The 19805-nt window shown below is 40.1% G+C and overlaps 1 protein-coding gene and 1 long non-coding RNA gene across 5 annotated transcripts in view; one reads left to right on the forward strand and one right to left on the reverse strand.

Annotated features, from left to right (window-relative positions):
• The window catches only part of RASGEF1B (RasGEF domain family member 1B), a 698380-nt gene that overhangs the window by 628342 nt on the left and 50233 nt on the right, over positions 1–19805 (forward strand). The window lies entirely within an intron of this gene.
• LOC139044841 (uncharacterized) overlaps positions 6246–19805 on the reverse strand; it is a 30081-nt gene continuing 16521 nt past the window's right edge. Inside the window, exons 3-7 of one of the 2 annotated variants that reach the window (XR_011502161.1) lie at positions 16685–16777; positions 15096–15257; positions 11377–11429; positions 9866–9927; positions 6246–6956 (exon numbers count right to left, since the gene is read on the reverse strand). This is a non-coding gene — a long non-coding RNA (uncharacterized lncRNA). Of the gene's footprint in view, positions 11430–15095; positions 15258–16684; positions 16778–19805 lie in introns of both variants that reach the window. The other variant, XR_011502160.1, reaches the window with a different exon arrangement.

Genomic DNA, 19805 nt, shown 5'->3' on the forward strand with positions numbered 1-19805 from the left:
ACAAGTATCATTCTGTTTTGAATGTTTACCATTCTCAATGGAGTACTAGTGGAGATATCCTAGGAGCCCCCAAAGAGAAGTAAGGGTTACACAGTGTGAGCTTTCATTGCTGCTCTGATACCAAATATTTACTGGGGACTAGGATGGGTTTTTTCATTTAAATGAGAATTATTTGGTTTGGCTTAATGAAGCAAGAATCAACTGTTGGCTGTGTCTCTTAACCCACTGCTGTGATGTATCTGTCTTTATTAAGGAAACCTAATATATTCTTGGCAGGTCATAGCAACACTACACATTTGAGGGAATCGGTAAGAAAGACAATTGATTTTAATAGAAATGACAGCAGGAATTTGAGCAGAATGCAATAGTCTGCATTGAAATGTTACTGCCATCCCAATGAGAGTCTGTGTCCTGTCTTCTACCCAACTGACCAGTCAGAACTTTGGTGACATTGCAAAGTGCTGTTTTGACCATCCCCTTAAATCCCACTCTGGGGATTCTATTTCCATGATGAGGTGCTCTCTCAAGGGAAAGTACAGCTCTAGCATCATTAAGTGCCAAACCCAGCATAGCAACTTCCCTTGGAGTTCTGCCATTCAAGTCAACTGCAGTGTTGACCCAATTGAGATTATGAAATATCTTGGGAACATCATAATCCTAGGGGACGTGGTTGCAAAAAGATCAGTTTACACTTGCTTGAATTTGACTCATTTTTTCCAAAAAGACTTTCTCAAACTAAGATATATTCAATCTTGTAATTAAAAGATTGAATTACAAAAATATTGAATATTGAATATTCAAATGAGTAGATTTCTAAGGCAGAATATTTTCATTAGAGATAGGGAGTCATGAGAAAAAAGAATGTGGGGAACAAGAGAAGTAACTGAAGATTAGTTTTGCAAATGGGAATTTTATTTGCTATGCTACTTTACAATAGTGCTATTTTATTTTAGCGCACGCCTGTCAAAGATCTCAATATACTTTCCCAAAAATATCCTTTTTTTATTTGTGTCTTGGTTTCTAAATTTTGTAACTTCAAAAATATGACTTTTCCCAGTAATAAGACAGAATCCTTTAATTTTTTATAGCAGATCCCTATAACATCATTTTGGTAGAATAGTAGAATAATTTTTTTGATCCTTTCTGTAGATCCTTGTTGCTGTTTCCTGATGTCATATTTCAAGAAAGAAAGAAACCCTATACTGCCTGGAATGGATAGGAACATGAACATATTCAGGCCCCATTCTCTTTGTGGAATTCATTTCCAATTCAATTGGAAACATTGAAAATAAGGAGAAGAATATCAAATTAACTTGTTGCATTGCGTGCCACTAAGGTTGCCAGTTTACAAAGTGAATCAGTTGGACCTCATATCCAATACTTGCCCAATACTATTTGGATAGTTATAGATTGAGCAAATTGGTGACGATATGTTTGCAGAACACAAAGATACCTCGGGAAGAAGTATCAAGAATTCAGTTCCCCCCAGCCAATTCTGCACAAATTCCTGTACGTATCTGTTGTTATGGGAAATGAGCATGTTCCTCAAAGATGCCCCATAGCTCTTCTGGTCCCAGGTTTCTCTCTTCCTGTTATCACAGTCATATTCTGAGGTAATTCCATCCTAATGTGCCTGTCACCTATCCTAATAGAGGTCACAGTACATTTCCCCCACAGGAGATGGTTTCTGTGGATAAGTGATACACAGATATCTGGATTGTCATATATTCTAGAAACCCCTTGGGTTTACAAATGTTCTAAATTTACAGTTGCTAGTTTTAGGACGTGTGAGTGTGTAGGAGGCTGTCAATCAAAAATGGAGCTTCACATTTACTGTGACTTGATATTGAAATACGATTCTTTTTCTTCCTCTGCTGTAAGCTCAGAAATGGAGTGGAACCAGTTAATTAAAACACTGGTGGCTTAATACTTTTCAGCCACTGATAATTTCCAGTCAGCAGTTCTCTGGAGCATTCTTTTGTTATTGTGAAGCTCATCTAGAGCCAACAGAAAGATTCTTTAGAAAACACAAACTAATTTCTTCTAAGCTCTCTCTGCCCTCTTTCCAGATCTGAAGGCAATAATCTTGTGGGCTATTCATTACTGCTTTAACCCCTGTGTGGTACCATGGAAAGTGTGGGTGAACATCACATTTTATAAGCACATATCTAGAAAATAGCTTAGCAGCCGGGATCAACTTGTCGTTACCTGTGCGCGGACGCTGAAGTGTCTGCCCACCGGCAATCAGCTAAATCCTGAGGAAGAAATAACAACAAAATCCTTCAGAGGTTTTTTAGGTTATTTTTGGCCCTTGATGCCCTAGATATAGAAATATGCAGGAAGAGATTTATTTGTACATTGGATTCTTTGCTCTGTGTGGAATTAGTTGAAGAATCATTTTAAAACTAAAATATATATTTTTTTCAAAGATTGGCACCTGAGCTGTCAACTGTTGCCAATCTTCTTTTCTTTTTTCCTGCTTTTTCTCCCCAAATCCCCCCAGTACATAGTTGTATATTTTTAGTTGTGGGTCCTTCTAGTTGTGGCAAAACTAAAATATTTCACGATACAAGGAGTGAGAAAGCAATAAGGAATGTTCCTCTTCCAGAAGTTACAAACTGGTGGCCCAAAGGCCCCATCCACCCTGTAGACATGCTTTTTGTCATCTATGTGTGTTTTATTAATTGAATTATGAGCCCTTTTTGTGAACTGGAAATTTCACATAGAAATATGGATTTCGGGATTAAAACAAAAAATCTGTCAATACGGGGTCTGCACTACCCCTAGGTAGGAACTAAGCAGCAACTACTCACTCTCTTTAGATGGGGCTCAGGCCCTGGGTGGAGGTGGACCCCTTATATCAGACTTGAATCCTTTAGTTGCCCCCTTCAGATGGGACATGAGCCCTCCTGTCACCTCCTTAGGTCGGCATGGCCCCTCTCATTTGCCACAGTTTTCCTCCACAAATCACAAAATCAGATCCTACTGTGAGTTTACCGAAGACATTTGCTTTTGTGATCCCTGCTCTTGACACAGAACTTTTTGATATCATAATCATTATTAGCAATAATGAGAAAAAAACCTATAATTAATGCTTTTTTGAGATCCTTAAGTAACTTCCTTTACAAGAAGATGACCCGTCATTCCTTAAGCACTTCTCATGTGCCAGGCACCGTTCTTACCCTATCTCATGTGATCATCACAACTCCAAGTAGGTGTTTTACAGACAAGGAAAGTGGAACTCAGAGAGACTGCGTAACATGCCTAAGATCACACAGCTCTTAACCGGCAGAACTAAACTGCATTTCTAGGCCTGCCTAGTTCCAAAGCTCAGACTCCTCCACTAAACCTCTCAAAGACTTCAGATGACTCCATACAAAATCTCATTCCTCTTACCACATCCTTGTTGAGAGTAAGGAATTGAGTCAGAAAGGTGGAAGAGGAAAGAGAATTTTTAAGTTTTTTTCGCAATTGCTATGTCATCATTTCTTTCTTAGAACTGTAATAAAATTACCTATTTTGGTTTTCCTAATTCCTCAGGACAAGCTGTAAAACTTATGTGTGGCTCCTGTAGGCTGCTGGAAGGTTGGCATCCACATGGCTTTTATTTCTTCATTGGCTGTGTATTCTCACCCCTCAATTCTGCACAGCTGTAAGGAGCTCCAATTGTAATAAAAGTGGTTTAGTGCAAACCGTACATAATGGTCTTTGATTTCCCCCTAGGCTTTGAAAATCTCTCTTAATTATCTGCCTGTAGGCTTGGAATTTCTTTGCCAAGTCTATCTTCATTTGCTGAAGTGTCTCCAGAGCACCACTTTTAGAAGAATTTCTTCAGAAGTGGAAACTGGCCTCAAGCGCTCATGTCAGGAAGGTCAACGTAAATGATAAGTTGACTTAAAAACTTACTCCAGTGAGGAAGGCCCTTCAGAAAAGACACGCTGTGTCCATTCTGTAGGAAAAAGTTGTAGAAATGGGAGTGAGGGAGGCAGAGAAGAACACTGTACAAGCCAGAGCTAAGGAAATAACAACATCGTTGAGCTGATCCTTGGGGGCAGGAGGGGGCCTTCCTTCTGCTCTGTATGCCTCCAAGTTCCTCCTTGTCCCAACACACTTATGCAACTCTCCACATCCCTTCATTTGTAGATTCTTTCATCCATTCGAGCCATCTCTGAGCACCTCTATAAAATGGCACCTCTCTATCCCTCTCTATCCCCTTGTTGTGCTTTCCTCTTTCTTTTTCACATGCATCACTGCCACATTCTATTATATATTCAACTGTTTTAGATGTTGTTTGTCTCTCTCACCTAAATGTAAGCTCCCTGCGCACAAAGACCTGGTCTGTTTTGTTCACCACTATACCCCTAGCACCTTGTGTGTGGCGTGTAGTAGGAACCCAATAAATATAAGTTATGGAATTCCCACTATGTACTTAGGATCTAAAAATGAGTAAGAAATGGTTCCTACCTTCAAGGCATTCATAAACTTTTTGGAGAGAGAAATATTAATATAAATGCAACTCATACTATGAGAACTTGGCTTGTGTTCATGACTTTAGCAAAAGTGATTTAACTGACTAACTATTAAATTCCATGGGTGTGATGGTTAATTTTATGTGTCAACTTGACTGGGCCATGGAGTCCACAGATATTTGGTCAAAAATTATTCTGGGTGTGTCTATGAGGGTGTTCCTGGATGAGATTAACATTTGAATCAGTAGACTAAGCAGATTGTCCTCCCTAATGTGGGTGGGCCTCATGCAATCAGTTGAAGGCATGAATAGAACAAAAAGGCTGACACCACATCCCCACCACCACCACCCCTACCCCTTCTCACACCCCCACCCCAGGGTGTAAGAGGGAACTCCTCCTGCCTGACTGCTTTGACACTGGTCTTTTCTGTTCTTCAGACTCAGACTAAAACGTCAGTTCTTCTTAGATCTCAAGCCTACTGACTTTCAGATTAGAATTTACACTGCTGACTCTCAGGCCTTCGCAATTATTCATCCTACACATTGGCTCTCCTGAGTCTCCAGCTTGTCAACTGTAGATCTTGGGACTTCTCAGACCCTTTAATCACATCAGTCCATTCTTTATAATAAATCTCTTTATGTATAGAATATATAATCTATTGGTTCTGTTTCTCTGGAGAATCCTGACTAATACTGTGGGCCCAGCATGCACACTTTCAGAAGTGTCATGCCCTGCTTCTCTTAGAAGCAGATGCCAAATGGAATAAAATGCACAAGAGGTTTATGGAGGGAATTACCTGTGAAGGATGAGGGATAAGGTGGGAAGGAGCAGGAGTAGACAGGGAGAGCCTTCAGCCCACAGTGTAGGTCTGAGACCCATGAAAGGAAAAAGGGAAGGAAGGATTGAGTAGGAAGAGTTTCAGACCACAGCACAGTTCTGAGAAAGTTTTTGCCATCCTGATGGAGAGTCCCCAAGCCAAAAGTGCCCAAACCAGGAATTCCCCTCGAGCCAGGAATGGCCCAGCTCTAGCCCCCCCCCACCCCCCGCTGTGCTGGGAGCAGCCCTGGGGAAGTGTGACCTCAGAGTGAACGATGCCGTAGATCCAAATAAGGCAGCCAGAGGCTGTCAATAAGGTAAGCGCCAGAATAGCTTCTCTCAGAGGGAGATCTGAGCAGGGCACCTTCATGATCGGTTCTTGCCGCATGCCCTTCTGAGTCTGGGGGTGGGCTTTTGCCCATTTTGGTAGTCTAGAATCTGTTTGAGGGAGGGACAATGTGTTTTCAGGGGGGAATCCTAGGGAGTTATCTTGGAGCACATGGTCTTACTTAGATTGTTTATTTATCAAAGCCAATCTTAGAGCTATCTTTGCCCACGAGCAAGAGTGGGTTAGGCCGAGGAAGGATGATGGCGGGAATCTAGGGAAAGGGGACCATAGAAGCTGAGCTATCTGAGAACTCTGCCGAGGCCAGTGGTATGGGAACAGCAGACTCCTATCCTCCCAAGTGATGAGAGGAAGACCTGGTTTTTGAAACCAATAATACATCAATCCATGGACCAGTTTTGGTACCCACACTCTACTTGACAGACCTCTGGCCGAGACTCTGAGGATCTGGATACATTTCAATAGAACTGGGAGGAATATGGCAGACATCAGCTCTCCTTAGTTGGAGCAGAAAATCTCCTTTGAGTGGGCAGGAAAAGATAGTGGGCCACCTGTTCTTCTGGCAAACCAAATAGTTCTTGTTTTGTTAAACGATTATAATTCAAGTTCTTTCTTTTATTTCTCCTTTAGGATCAAAATTTATTAGCAATTCAGACAATTTGTGTGGGCTGGGCTTCCCCTGTAAACACTTCCCTTCTTTAATGTATTTCCCCATCTCTACAAATTAAGAGAACTGCCACTTAAAGCTTGTAAAAAACAACCCTGTCAATTAATTTTGATGGAATCACAGTGATAAAACATTAGTGCTAGACAGGAGTTTGGAGATCCTTTATTGTTACATTTAGGGAAATTGAAACCCAGAGAAATGAGTGGTTGCCCTGGCTGGCTAATGACAGAAAGAAGGCTGGAACCCAAGCTTTGGGTTTTAGGCCAGAGCTCCACCCACCACGGCAGCCTAGCTTTCTTCTCTGATTGTACTGCTTTTTATTTCAAGCCCTTTAAACACATATTTGGTTAGCCAAAGATTTTTCATCACCCCTTTACTAGGAAATCATTTTTTTCTCTGGCTAAGAGTTTTGTGACCTTACTTATTGTTAGAAAAAAACAAAAACAGAACAAAAGATCAGTGCTGTGCTGCAGGAGCCTTGAAAACTGACAGTGGCAAAAGCCTAATACAAACCCTGTGTGTGGAAAAGAAGGTCCCCAAGTCACCCAGCTTTGTAACTGGTAGAGCCAACACTTGTTTCCTGATGTGTAAGATTCTGGCAGCTGCTTGTCTGTAGATGCTGAAACGCCGTTGAGCTGGAAGGAATCTTGAAAATGATCTATGAGGAAACAGAGCCCCAGAAAAAGCAAGTTAGGACTGGAATCCACACCTTCTGACTCTTAGCCAGATGACTGTCTACAACAAAATACTTTGAGGAGTCCAAAGATGAGACTTTTAACTTAAGATAAGCAAGGGCAAATTAGGAAGTTGTGTCAAAAGTCAGAGCACATTGGCAATGATAACCACTATTGTGAGCTACTTATGTTCCAGGCTCTGTTCTCAGTGCTCCACATGGACGGAGTACTTCTTTCACTGGACTGGGAGACACCTGCACCAGGTGATGTCCCAGCAACAACCCCCAAATCTCAGTGGCTTACAACAAAGTCTTATTTCTTGTGTGCTATATTTTGATTGTGATGGCTGAGGCTCTCCCCCACACGGCTTCTTCAGTGCAGGATCCAGCATGAATGAGCTGACCCTACTGAGATATCAGTCTTGTGGCAGAAGGAAAAGGATGCAATGCCCTGAAAGCTTCTGATCAGTCATGGCATATGTCACATCCACTCACATTCCACTGGTCAGAGCAAGTCATATGGCCAAGCCCAATGCCAATGCAAGGAACATGGCAAATCATGTGACAATGGGCAGAGGAATACATATATTAAACATGAAAGGCAGCAATATATTTGAAACAATATTGCAATCTACCACAGTGGGAATCACTGCCTCACATTTATTACCTCCTTTAATCTTTACCAAAAAACCTATGAGCCAGTACTGATGGCTTAGTGGTTAAACTTTGGTGCTCTCACCACTTCGGTGTCCGGGATTTGCTTCCCTGTCTTGCAACCACACCACTCGTCTGTCAGTTGCTGTGCTGTGGTGGTGGCTCACATAGAAGAACTAGAAGGACTTACAACTAGGATGTACAACCATGCACTGGGGGCTTTGGGCGAGAAAAAAAAAAAAAAGAGGAAGATTGGTAACAGATGTTAGCTGAGGCAAACCTTTCCGTGCAAAAAAACCCAAAGAAGTAGGTAAAAATATCATGTGATGTCCAAAGTTTATACAACAGTGAAGAGACAGAGCTGATATTTGAACCCAAGCTGTCTGGCTCAAGAACCGATGCGTAATCAATAGGCTTTTCACAATATGCCGCCTTTAATCTGATAACCCTGACACAGTTCCCCTCTCCCCCTCCCTCTACCAACTAGCAAAGTCTGCCTAATGCCTAATGCCCAGACTTCAGCCATCTGTTATTTTTACCTGCATTGCCACATTCATTTATTTATTCAAAAAATATATATTGAGCATCTGTGAGCATGACATGATACAAAGCAGTAGGCGGAGAGTGGTTCAAAGATAAATCAGAAACAGCTGATGGGCCCTGCTCTCAGAAACCTAGTCAGGATAAGTATAAAATAAAGTGCATGGAATAAAATGATAAATCATAAACACACAGGAACCTACCGTTAAATTGCTATGGGGAAGTAATAAGAGATTTCTTTAGAGGAGGGAGGCCCAGGAAAGAATGGAAGAGGGATATTTTAATTTAGCCTTTGAAGGAGAGGTTGGGCACAAAGATGTACAGATGGAGGGGAAGGAATGGAATATATGAAGACAGAGCCTGAGGAAATGAGGTGGGGCAGGAGAGCCATTAGTTCAAGGCACACGTCCAACAGGGGCCTCAGAAGAGTTTATGCCCTGTCTCAGCAACGTATACTGGCAAGAGTAAAGACCTTTGTCACCCTATTTTAAACTGGTGTTCCAATACTGGGTCACACATTCCTAGTGACTAGCAGTGAATGCTTTTATAACTCCTGTAATTATCTTTGAATAGCACAATTATATTACATTGTGTTTAATAAACATTAAAAGCATTAATTTGATAAACATTATCTTTTAAAATATATCAAATATTTCAAAGTCCTGTTTCGGCTTTTCTTCATTTTTGAACAGTATACCAGCAGCTTCAGAAAATGAAGGCAGATTTCATGCCTTTCAATGTCCAACAGGCTCTACAGTAAAACACAGGGGAAAGAAAGTATAATAATTTGGGCTGGGAAAATTGTTTTCATTCATTCATTCATTCAACCAGCAAATATTTAATGAGCCCTTAACATAAACAAGCCATTATTCTAGGTTTTGGGGATGCAGCAGTGAATGAGAGGCACAAATTTCTGCCCCCGTGGATTCTGCATTCTGCTGAGTAAGCGAAGAGAAGTATTAAGAACCAAAGAGCTGAATTGCACATTTATGGGAGAAGCAAACCTCGACTGTCAGGCTGACTAGTATCATTTTTCTTCTGCAGACTGTGGGGTGTCATTGAAGGTCTCCTGCAGGGAAGACATAATGCGAGGTTTGCAGCCTAGTCTCTGAGAGGAGCAAGGTGGTTTAGCCCAGAAGTATAGAGAGAGGGCCTTGGCACCAGGTGGCCCTACCTTCAAAGTCTGGCCCAACATTTAACAGCTGTCAAGCTTTGGGTTGATTGCTTAACCTCTGAGCTTAAATTGCCCCATCTGTAAAAGTGAAGTAGAATCCCTAATTTGCAGGATTAAATGAAACAATAAAAATAACTTTAGCAACACAGACTAAGTTCTCAGTAGCTTTTTGTTGTGATTATCATGGTTACATGGAAGATGAACAGGCTTGGGGCATGCAATTGCAGGAACTGCAGGACATCCAAAGAGAGGTGTAATCACAATGTATTAACGTTTATTTTTTGAGCATCTACTGTGCTAAACATGACAAGCTTTAGCTCAATTAGTACTCCTGGGAAGCCTATGAGGAAGCTAGGGCAGTCATCAGGATTTGATAAATGAGGAAAGTGAGATCTAGTTAACTCAGCTTAGCCTAGCCTACACAGCTAAGAGGCAGGATTTGAATTCAGGTCCCCTTGACTTGAAAGCCCAACATTCACCTTTTGGGGGGCAAACTCAGAGGTTGTGCTTGTTTAAGAACACTTACCTCCCCTGCCCCTCTGTCCGCAGACACCTCTCACATCCCCATGTGGCCGCCTGATTCTCCTGCTGTGCAGAGGAAGGAATGAGATCAATCTCAAGGGGACCTCCCTGTCCATCTGAACAGTACCTTGTGGATTGGAGTAGATTTTGTGTTTCCACTCAGATACCTGTCAGTCAGCCTAATCACCAGCACATACAGCTCCTTTGGTCTGGAGAGGTACTGTCCTTCCAGTCTTACTGTCCCTTTCTGTGGTAATTTGACCAAGCTCCCTGGGGCTGGGAGCTAATGTGATGGAAATACACCAACCCAAGAAGTCAAGGCCCAGGTTCAAGCTGGGCCTCCACCATTTACTACTTGTGTGATTTTGCGAAAGTACCTCATCCTTTTTGAGCCTGTCTCTCTTCCTCATTTGCGAATGAGAGATAATGACCCCAGGCTCAGCTCAAACTACAGGGCAAAGAAGGTGGTCTGCAGAAGGAATGACTGTGTAAATAGCGGCTGCTCTCTGTGACCTCTCTGTCCTAACGGTGGCCAACTGGAGGAGTGGGAAAAATCCGAGATCTGAGCGCCCAGATGTCAAAGTCTTGAGCCACAGAATGCTCGCAAGGGGAACATCTTGCCCGACCTTTTTCTTAGACTACCTTGAACTTATGTAAAATCTATTTTAACTCTTCTTTTGTTTCCCAAGTGTAGCTATATTGAGTCATTTTTCACTCAAGAAAAAGTGTCATAGTCACAGTTCTGCCTCTTCTATTTTGATGTTAATTTTAGCATTACCTGTGCCGATTACAGGTTTCTGATCCAAAACAAGCTCTGCTTAGAATAGAATGGAGGCAGCTCTCTGACTTAGCTAACAGTTTAATATCGAGCATGCTGATAGCTTTGCCATTTCTCAGTGAACAGATTCTGGCAACAAAGCCTACTGTAGTGTTCTTTCCTAATAATTTTCTGTATGAGGATCCTACCAATTGGCTTTCAAAAATCCAAGGTATAAAGACGGCATTTGCCAGCTACTATTTGGGAAGAATTGGCTATTATCACAAGAAAGCATGGTGCCCATTGTTCTACCTGTGAAACAGGGGGCTCGACTTTGCCTCTTATTCTAAGTCGATCCTTTTAAAATATTAACTCATCCCAGGGAGCAAAGACCTGCCTTTTTATGAACATTCACTTCTGACTTACACTGTCTCACAAGCAGGCATTTTCTTGTTTTTCTTTTCTTCTCCTCCAATGTACGATCTGGCCTGCCTAAGGAGACACCCAAATGCCAGAGCAGTGGAGCAAATAATTGGCATTTACTCTGGGCTCGGCCACATTTCCTAACCAGAAGGACGGTGGAGTTGAATGAGTGGGGGTCTCTTTGCGTGTGGCTTTGTGCGGCAGGCCCGCCAAGCATTACTATTCCAGCCTTAAACCTGTGCCAGACTGTTAATGTCTTAATGCTTATTCAAGTGTCAGGGAGTGCTGGCAGATGTCAGAGAGAATGGGAGGCTGTCAATAAGGAAATTACTTACATTCACGGGGTGATCGTGGCAGTCTGTCAGGTAGCGTTTGAGAGGATGTCAAGCTGAAAAGAAGAAAGCAGAGAAAAAAAGAAGGTGGCAGGAAACAACATTGGGGGAGGGTCCTTTTTTTTTTTTAATAAATTGTCTAGAGATATTTTATTTGCCTTTGATTTCTAGCGCTAAACTCCAGACACAGCAGTCCTAGGTCAAGAAATAAACAAGAAGTTGTTTCCTATTTCTGGAGCCTTAACTATAAGAGCTGTGTGACTGGAGCCTTTTGTTTTTGACACATGACAATTCAAGTTCTAGGCAGCAGGAGCCAGTTCCCTGGTCGTCAGGGAACACACACGGTTTTCTATACGTTATATATTTCACTCAAAATCTACTTACTACCTACTAGGTGCCAGGCGTGGTAAATAACCCAATGACTAAATGTACACAAGAAATATATTTTAAAACACACTCTTTAAATTCTGGAGAGGAAAAGGCATCCTCTTTGCTGCGTGGTTTTAAGATTAAGAATCTGAACTCAGTAGAATCCCCCCGTGGAACTAACAGCACCTGCCTGTCTCCTTTGCCTGTGTAGTGAGGAGACTTGGTGACGGAGCTTCTGGAGAAAGAGGCTCAGAGGCAATCTGGCCTTTACAAGCTTCTCTCAGTTCCGGATTTGCCATGGCAATTCTATTTATTGCCTCTTTATGCCCATAAAGCTGTATTCGTGTCTCGTTTCTTTACTAGTCTCTATACCCGCGGCCCCATCCCTCCAGTGTGTGAATGTGTGTGTGCTTGGAAGACGAGGGGGCACAAATACTGTTGTCATTGGTCAATACTCAGATACAGTGGTCTAATTACAAGTGAAAAATGCGCACATAGTTACAAAACTTACGTTCTAAATGAAAGGCTGGGCCACTCAGAATCACCCTGGAAACATGAGACACCTTCAATGTTTATCCCCGGTGATGAGAAAAGCACCATTGCATTTAAAGGGAACGTGGCATTTCCATTCATAGTTAATGGTGACTTTTTAGGGCTGTCTACACTTAATGTCTCATATCTGCTATTGTAACCTAGCTCTCTTTAATATTTTAGAATTTCTCCCAGAAGGAATAGAAGAGAGGAAGTTAGGCACATTTGTGAGTTGCTTTTAGACTACTTGAGGAAAAGTAAATACTTTACTGACGGAAACTGCAGGGCTAGAGGTACCCGGGAGTCCAGGAATCAAGGGCAGGGAAATCTTCCCAGAGTACCTGAGTCAACTAAACTCCTGAAAGATGCTGCTGCAGGGACTGGACCCTGTGGGGACCAAATCAGCTGGGTGGTGATGGGGGGTGAAAGCTCAAGTCCAGACTCAGCCTGGACGGAGATGGCCCTGGTGATGCCTGTGGGCCCTGCTCCCCACTGCCCTTCCTGTGCTACCCAGTCCCTCTCCCCACCCCCAGATGAAGGTGTGGAGTTTGGATTCTGGATAAGAATGTGCTCGTGTCCACATCAGCTCAGCTCCCACGAGCACCCCGCCTCCCTGCTGACCTGGCTGTGCACTCAGGGATTTCCAGGATGTGGACGTCCAGGGAGTTGGAAACTCACCATGGACGAGGCTCCTGGCCCTTTGAAGTGCCCTCTGAACCTTTCAAGTGCTCTCCCCAAGGGGGCATAAGCAAACCTTTCTCCGAAAAATGTGGTATTACTTAACCCATCCCCAAAGGGATGCTTCCAGGGACACCTCATGTTTCAGGAAAGAGTAAATAATGTTTCTATCACCTTAACCGACAGCTTTCTCTATTTTCCTTGCTAAGCTGAGGCAGAGAGCAATCAGGCTGGAAGCTCTCTGCGATCCATGTATTAGCTCTGAAACATCTTTCCTCCTTAGCGCTACGGGTTCTCTATGCTCACCCCTAAGCCTTACACACCCAAGTAAAGTCAGTCTAGCACTTTCTTCTATATGCTGCAATGTTAAGCTCTGGGTAAAGGAACATGTCAATCAATCAGTCTATCGATCCAGGACTAATGCTGAAAGAAATACTTAAAAACACAGAAAAGCATGCTATCAGCAGTCATAAGCAGTATCATGACAAAATCCTGGGGGTGTCAGAAGAACATTAACAAAACATTAGGTTTTCTGTATGCACGTATTTTCTCATTTGCTTACTTACAATATACTGCTTATTTTACTGAAGCACTCTACTTTTCGAAAACTAAAATCCATAGCATTTTCAAAATATTTTCTTTTTCTCCCTTGTCCTTTCTACTTTTATGATTGCTATTATTCTAAATCTTTGTTTCTTTTATCCTGTTCTCTAATTGGTTACTGGTCAAGGCATAATGAGAAAAATAAAAATATCAAGGCCAGTAACTACCATTAATTAAGTACTTACTAAGCGCTGGGATAAGCTCTTTGTATTATCTCACTAAGACTTTAGGACAATCCACTACCCCTACTTTACAGGTGAGGACTGAAGTTTAGAAATGTTAAACAACTCAAGGTCTCTTGTTTTGTAATCTCAGGTTAAAGGTCACTTCCCCAGGGACTGCCCTCAGCTAGGACACATACCCCTCTTTAAATGTTCTTATAACATCTTGTACCTTTCCTTCATACTTCTTATGAGAGTTTCTAATTTTACATTTGTGTAATTATTTGATATAAGTATTTCTCCCTACTAGACTGAGTTCTAGGGTAGCAGAAACGATGTCTATTTTTACTATTACTGAGCTTGATACAGAGTAGGATTATAATACATATTAAATGGATGACTATTGGAATGACTGACTTAATGAATAAATAAGTCCTTATCTATCCAACTCCAAAATTTGAGAGTTTAGTCGAGGCAGTAAGATCGCTTTCTAAATGAAGTCCTAGGTGATAGAACATGTGAAGTGTTATGTCATAGGCAACATTGAGTAGTGGTAGCTGAACTGCCTGGGTTTGAACCCCAGCTCCACCATTCTTTAGCTGTTTGATTTTGGACAAGTTACTTAACCTGTGCCTCAATCTCCTCATTTGCAAAATGGAGATAATAATAGACCTCACTTTGTACAGTTACAGGGATTAAATGAACGTGTAACCTCTCAGATCAGTACATGGTACTTAGAAAGTTCTGTATATGTATTAGATATTATCATTATTCAGGAACTTACTTAGTCCAGAGAAATAACATATCTCTGGATGTTTTCATTTAAAGACTCTGTTGGGGAGGAAAAATTTATCCTCTATCCTTCTAAGTTCTTCTGGCTGGTCTAAGAGTTAAATAGACATGAGACAGATTAACAGGAGGAAAACTAACAGAAATTTAATAGCATGTATACCTCCTGCCTACATGGGAGAGACCCAGGAAAACTGAGTAACTCACCCAAATGGCTGAAGACATCACCTTAAATACCTTCTTCAGCTAAAGACAAAAGAAGATGTTGGGGATGGGTGCAGTTATGGGCAGTCACCAGGAAAAGCTCAGGAAACAAGGGTGAGGTATGCAAATTTCAGTCATTGCCTTCTCTATTGATAAGAGTTTCTAGAGATGGAGTCATCCCCCTTTGTGGTAAAGCAAAGTATATACACTTACAAACCAAGATTTCCCTTACAAATGTAAATAAATGTCTTTTACCAAGGGTAACTTCTACTTGGTTTTCATAGCTTCTCCCATGTTGGCTGTTTCTTAAAAATAACCAGGTAAAATAATTTTTATGCCAAAAAGCCATATTTTTGGGTGATAGATTATGTTCCCCTACAGTCCTACCTTTGAAACTTCCCCCAAGAAGTTTCACAGTCCAGAAGCTAAGGTGATAGATTGCTCCATGTCATTGAAATAGTCACTCAGTCCTGAGAATAGGTCAGTTCAGTTAAACAGTTGTGTCTCATTTCAGGAGGTGGTGATGCAGCTGAATTCCCAAAGTTAGGCCTGTATTGTGGAGAAATCAGGTATTTAATAAGAGGCATTCCTATAGAAGCAAAAGAAAAACAAATGTTAATGATTGGAGGAGACTATAAACCAGTTTCTGAGCCCAAGAGGCAGCCAGTCAAGAAGATTTCTAGATTTCAAGGTCAAGCCATCTTTTTGCAGACTGAAAGGTCTCTGATGATGTCCTTGGGTGTTCAGGTAAACTTTCTGAGTGCCCCACACAGCAACAGGCATGAAGCAAACTGTCTAAACGTGAGCTATTGTGGCAGTTTCTCTGAAGTTTATATCAAGTTGTTCATATTCAGTTTGCAGGGCTGCGGGGGGAAAGGCAGCTTTAATTCTCAATGATTCCAAGTCAAAAGAATGGGAGAAAATTAGAAATGTTAGTCTGGAGATGTGTAGCTAAAAGAAATTCAGGATCCAGTCCAGTTTACAGGCAGAAAATAAAACCTTACAAAGCAAAGAATGGCACTAGAATCTAATACCCACAAACATTACTGAAACATAATTTTTCTCTCTAAAACTACTCCCATTTTTACCAAAGATAGCCAAATTAAGACTAATTTGTCTGCAAAATAAGTCTAGTCTCATTATAATTGGCTTAGTTATTTACATAAGTGCAGCAAAAATAGTGATTGATCATATAGGATCTTTTAATCTGCTTTGCTGGAACTTTTCATAAGGATTCTTCCGAGTGAACTTTTAAAGACCTCTCGAGGCCAGGAAAGCCAAGCTAAGGGCTTGTCATCAGATTCTGCCTGCAATAGCTATAGATTTGGGCAAATTTCTCTCTTCTTAAGGTCCCCCAAATATCTTGAGTTTCCTGTACTTGCCGGGAAATGACCTTCTTTTCTCACCTAGTAAGATTGCTGGGAGCTCTGTAAGCAAGGTACCAGGCTGGTTTTTTTTCAAGGGGCTTTATTGATTCCATAAAGTCAATCTTAGTTGCTTAAAGCTGTCTGATCATATCTGAGTCTATGTATGTCTCTCTCAAGGATGGCATTCCAGTTGAAGCCTTGGTAATATAACAGTGTTTCCAATTGTGTCCTGTTACAAGGAAAACAGATTCTTATTGAACTTATGCAAATAATTATATTGCCATGAAAATTCAGGAATCCTCACTGGGGGTTTCTGAATTCTAGAGAAGTCAGGTAGGGAAAATAAGATCAATATTTCAATTCTGCTTACAAAGGTATAATTTACCAAGTTGCTGTAAGTCATACCTAGCTAAAGAGAAAAGTTTTTCCTTATATCTGGAAAACAAGAAATTAAAGAACCAGTAACATTTCAAACAGAAGTCATAAAAATTATAATCATCTTCATTAGTTTATTTAGTCCCATGTAATTGTTTCTTGTTGATCTTGCTCTTTTGTTAGCAGTTTTATGTAAGCCATCAGTTTCTCCATTAGAATTCTGTAAATTCTTACCTAGTTCAATGGTGTGATCTGAAAGTTTATCAGAAACCTGTATTCTGGAGTACAAGGTGTCAGAGTTCTTTCCATGAGATTCCATGAATCTCTCTGAAGAGGAAACATATTTGCAAAAGCATCAGAGTAAAACAATAACTCTCTGTAGATGACAAAGACTTAAAATGCCCATGGTTAAAGGTCAGATAAGACTTAATTATAATGCAATAAGGAAATTTGGTTATTTCTGTGGCACACAACATTAAGATAATAACTGGAATTACAAATGGTGACATTATACCAGAACATATCAGATTTTAGGAATTTTGTACTATTTCTAGAACATTTATATTAACATCCACATGAAAAATCTAATAAGGTTTAGCATTACTTCTTATTTGACAATATTTCCCATATAATTTAACATATCAAATACTCTTAATTAGTTAAACATCTTCCTTTTTATAAGGAGTATCCTTTTAAATGTTCCAGGGGTCCTCTGGAAAATTTCAAAGTTGGTTGAGGTCAAAAGGACTTCACTTAAAATTTGATTTGGGGAAATTTGTCAAAGATATCAAAAGATTTGGACACTTGGTCACATAGGATCGTAGGTCACTATGAAACAATGCTTAATTATCTATTTGACCAAAGTGATGATAAAGATTTCAAAGGCAAATACAGAAGGCTACATAGTTGTGAGCAAAACCAACCAAGGACCTGATAAAGCACTGAAAATTATTTTGATTAAACACAGAATTTTTGTTTTTTAGGAAGACTAAAGGTAAACAAAACTTTTCATAATACCTTATTAAGAGCAGACCAATAGTCCAAGCAAACATTGTCCTTTCATCAGATGAAAGAAAATTAAGTTTTTGTTTTATATAAGTATACTATTGATATTAAAGTTTAATCTTAAAAACTCTTGTAATTAATTCAATTTTTAGCCAACTTGACCCTACAAGATTCTCTCTTTATTTCTCTCTCTCCTTAACTTCAATGTCCATAGTTTGTCCTTCATTTTCTTTGTTTCCAGTTTTATTTTAGGACAAAATCATTTTCAATTCCCTCAACAAAATGTATTCCCATACCTCACACTTTTTCTAATCTAAAAACACAACTTACTTTCCTTGCATACAGAGCTGTTTCTCTAATTATTTATAGTAGCTTTAATTACATATATTAATTAGAATTCTTAACCCTTAGAAGCCTTAATTTCTAGTGAAAAGTAAGAGGTAAGCAATTGTGGTCTGTCTTTTATATTAGCATTCTATGACTTGGCAAATTTTATAAATATCTTTTATAATTTTTAGAAACATGTTTTACAGCATGGCATAAAACATGTTTACCAACAGACCTAAATATCTTTAGTTCTTCTGTAATAAGAGATCTTATAAAAGTAAATAAACTGAGATTTATTTAGCAGTTAATGTTTCCGTATTTGATTTTATTTGGAAATGATCTAGACATGCAATGAATTCCCATCCTTTAACTCAGCTTAGCAAAACTCTTAAGGTTTCAAGTTACCCAAAAGATTTTGGAAGCTATTTTTAAGTACACATGCTAAAATTTTATCTGTAAACTATTATCTCACTTACATCTATCTAAATCATTTGCTTCTACAATTATGTTTAGATTACCCACAAAAACTTCATGAGACATTAGCCAAAATCAGCTGTCATTCTAAATTTTTGTTTTGCTGACAAATTTTGCAACAGAGATAGCATGAATTTGACTAGTAAAGCCTAAAAGAATAAACATTTTTTATCTGCATGATATCCAATTTTGATAACTCTAAAGACATATCTGTTTTAATTAAGTCAATGAACTTAAACTAGCTTTAATACCTAATATTTTCCCAGATCCCATGAACGTGAAATTCATTTGGGTTAGTTTCTGTTATATTCTGAGAACTTAGAATGCCCAATCCTTAATTTATATAAGTGCTTGTTTGTTTTAAAGCCAATTGAATGGAGCTCTTTACAAATTAATTTTGGCAATACCATGCAGAGGTAAAAAAAATATATATATATTACACATCTACAACATACATATGTAGACACATACAGACAGACACAGACAGAGACCTTATAGTTCCTAATATTTGTAGAGAAGTCACTTAAGATTTTTCATTTGCTCAGTTTCCAAATATCTCTCATTTTTGTTGTGGTTTGGTTTTGTTTTTAGGAAGATTAGCCCTGAGCTGACATCTGCTGCCAATCCTCCTCTTTTTGCTGAGGAACAGTGGCCCTGAGCTAACATCTGTGCCCATCTTCCTCTACTTTATATGTGGGATGCCTGCCACAGCATGGCTTGCTGAGCAGTGCCATGTCTGCACCTGGGATCCGAACTGGCAAACCCTGGGCTGCCAAAGTGGAACATGTGCACTTAACTGCTGTGCCACCGGGGTGGCCCCAAAATATCTCCCCTTTATTTCCCCCTTCTGATGAGGAACTTCTCCCTAAAGTTTGCATTTCAAAGAATGGCTCTTAATTCCTAGAGAAGATGGGGGTAGAAAATCTACAACATAAAGGCATAGAAAAAGTATTCAAGTCTTCTCCAAGATGGAGTTTTTGGGGCAGTTTTGCCTATTATCAGACATCTAGGGCCATTTAAAATTTTAAGTGCAGGACAATTTGGTTTCTAACATACCAGTATCTATAAGCAATCTGAGATGAATAAGGGAGGTTTGGGGGATGGTAAAGATAGGTGAGCTTTTGAGTTGCTTCTAGAGCCATATTTCTGGTTTTGTAGAAATTGGCAAGACAGACAGGTGTTTTCAATTCCTCAAAGAATTGTGTTGTAGCCTTAATAGCAAGAGATGGACCTGCCCATCCAATTAAACTTGCTTCTTTATATCAGAGAGATTTCCAACTAAGATGGAAATCAAAAGATTTCTATGTTCCAGAACTTCAGGTAAATTACTTAGATTGAGAGCTCTCTAAAATTTTTTTCAATTTAGAAGTTTTTCCAATTAAGAAGATCCATCATCTTGCTATTGACGAGTAGGATCTATTAATTTCAGTGAATGAAATTGACCCAAAAGAAAAACTTCATCTGATTTTTACATAGGGGCTCAAACAACAGGCTCATAGGGCCTATGCCTGCATTCTTACCCTCTGGTTTTTCCTCCTTTTGACAAATG

Source organism: Equus asinus, chromosome 3 (assembly GCF_041296235.1).
Source record: "Equus asinus isolate D_3611 breed Donkey chromosome 3, EquAss-T2T_v2, whole genome shotgun sequence".
In the NCBI taxonomy this organism is placed as follows: Eukaryota; Metazoa; Chordata; class Mammalia; order Perissodactyla; family Equidae; genus Equus; species Equus asinus.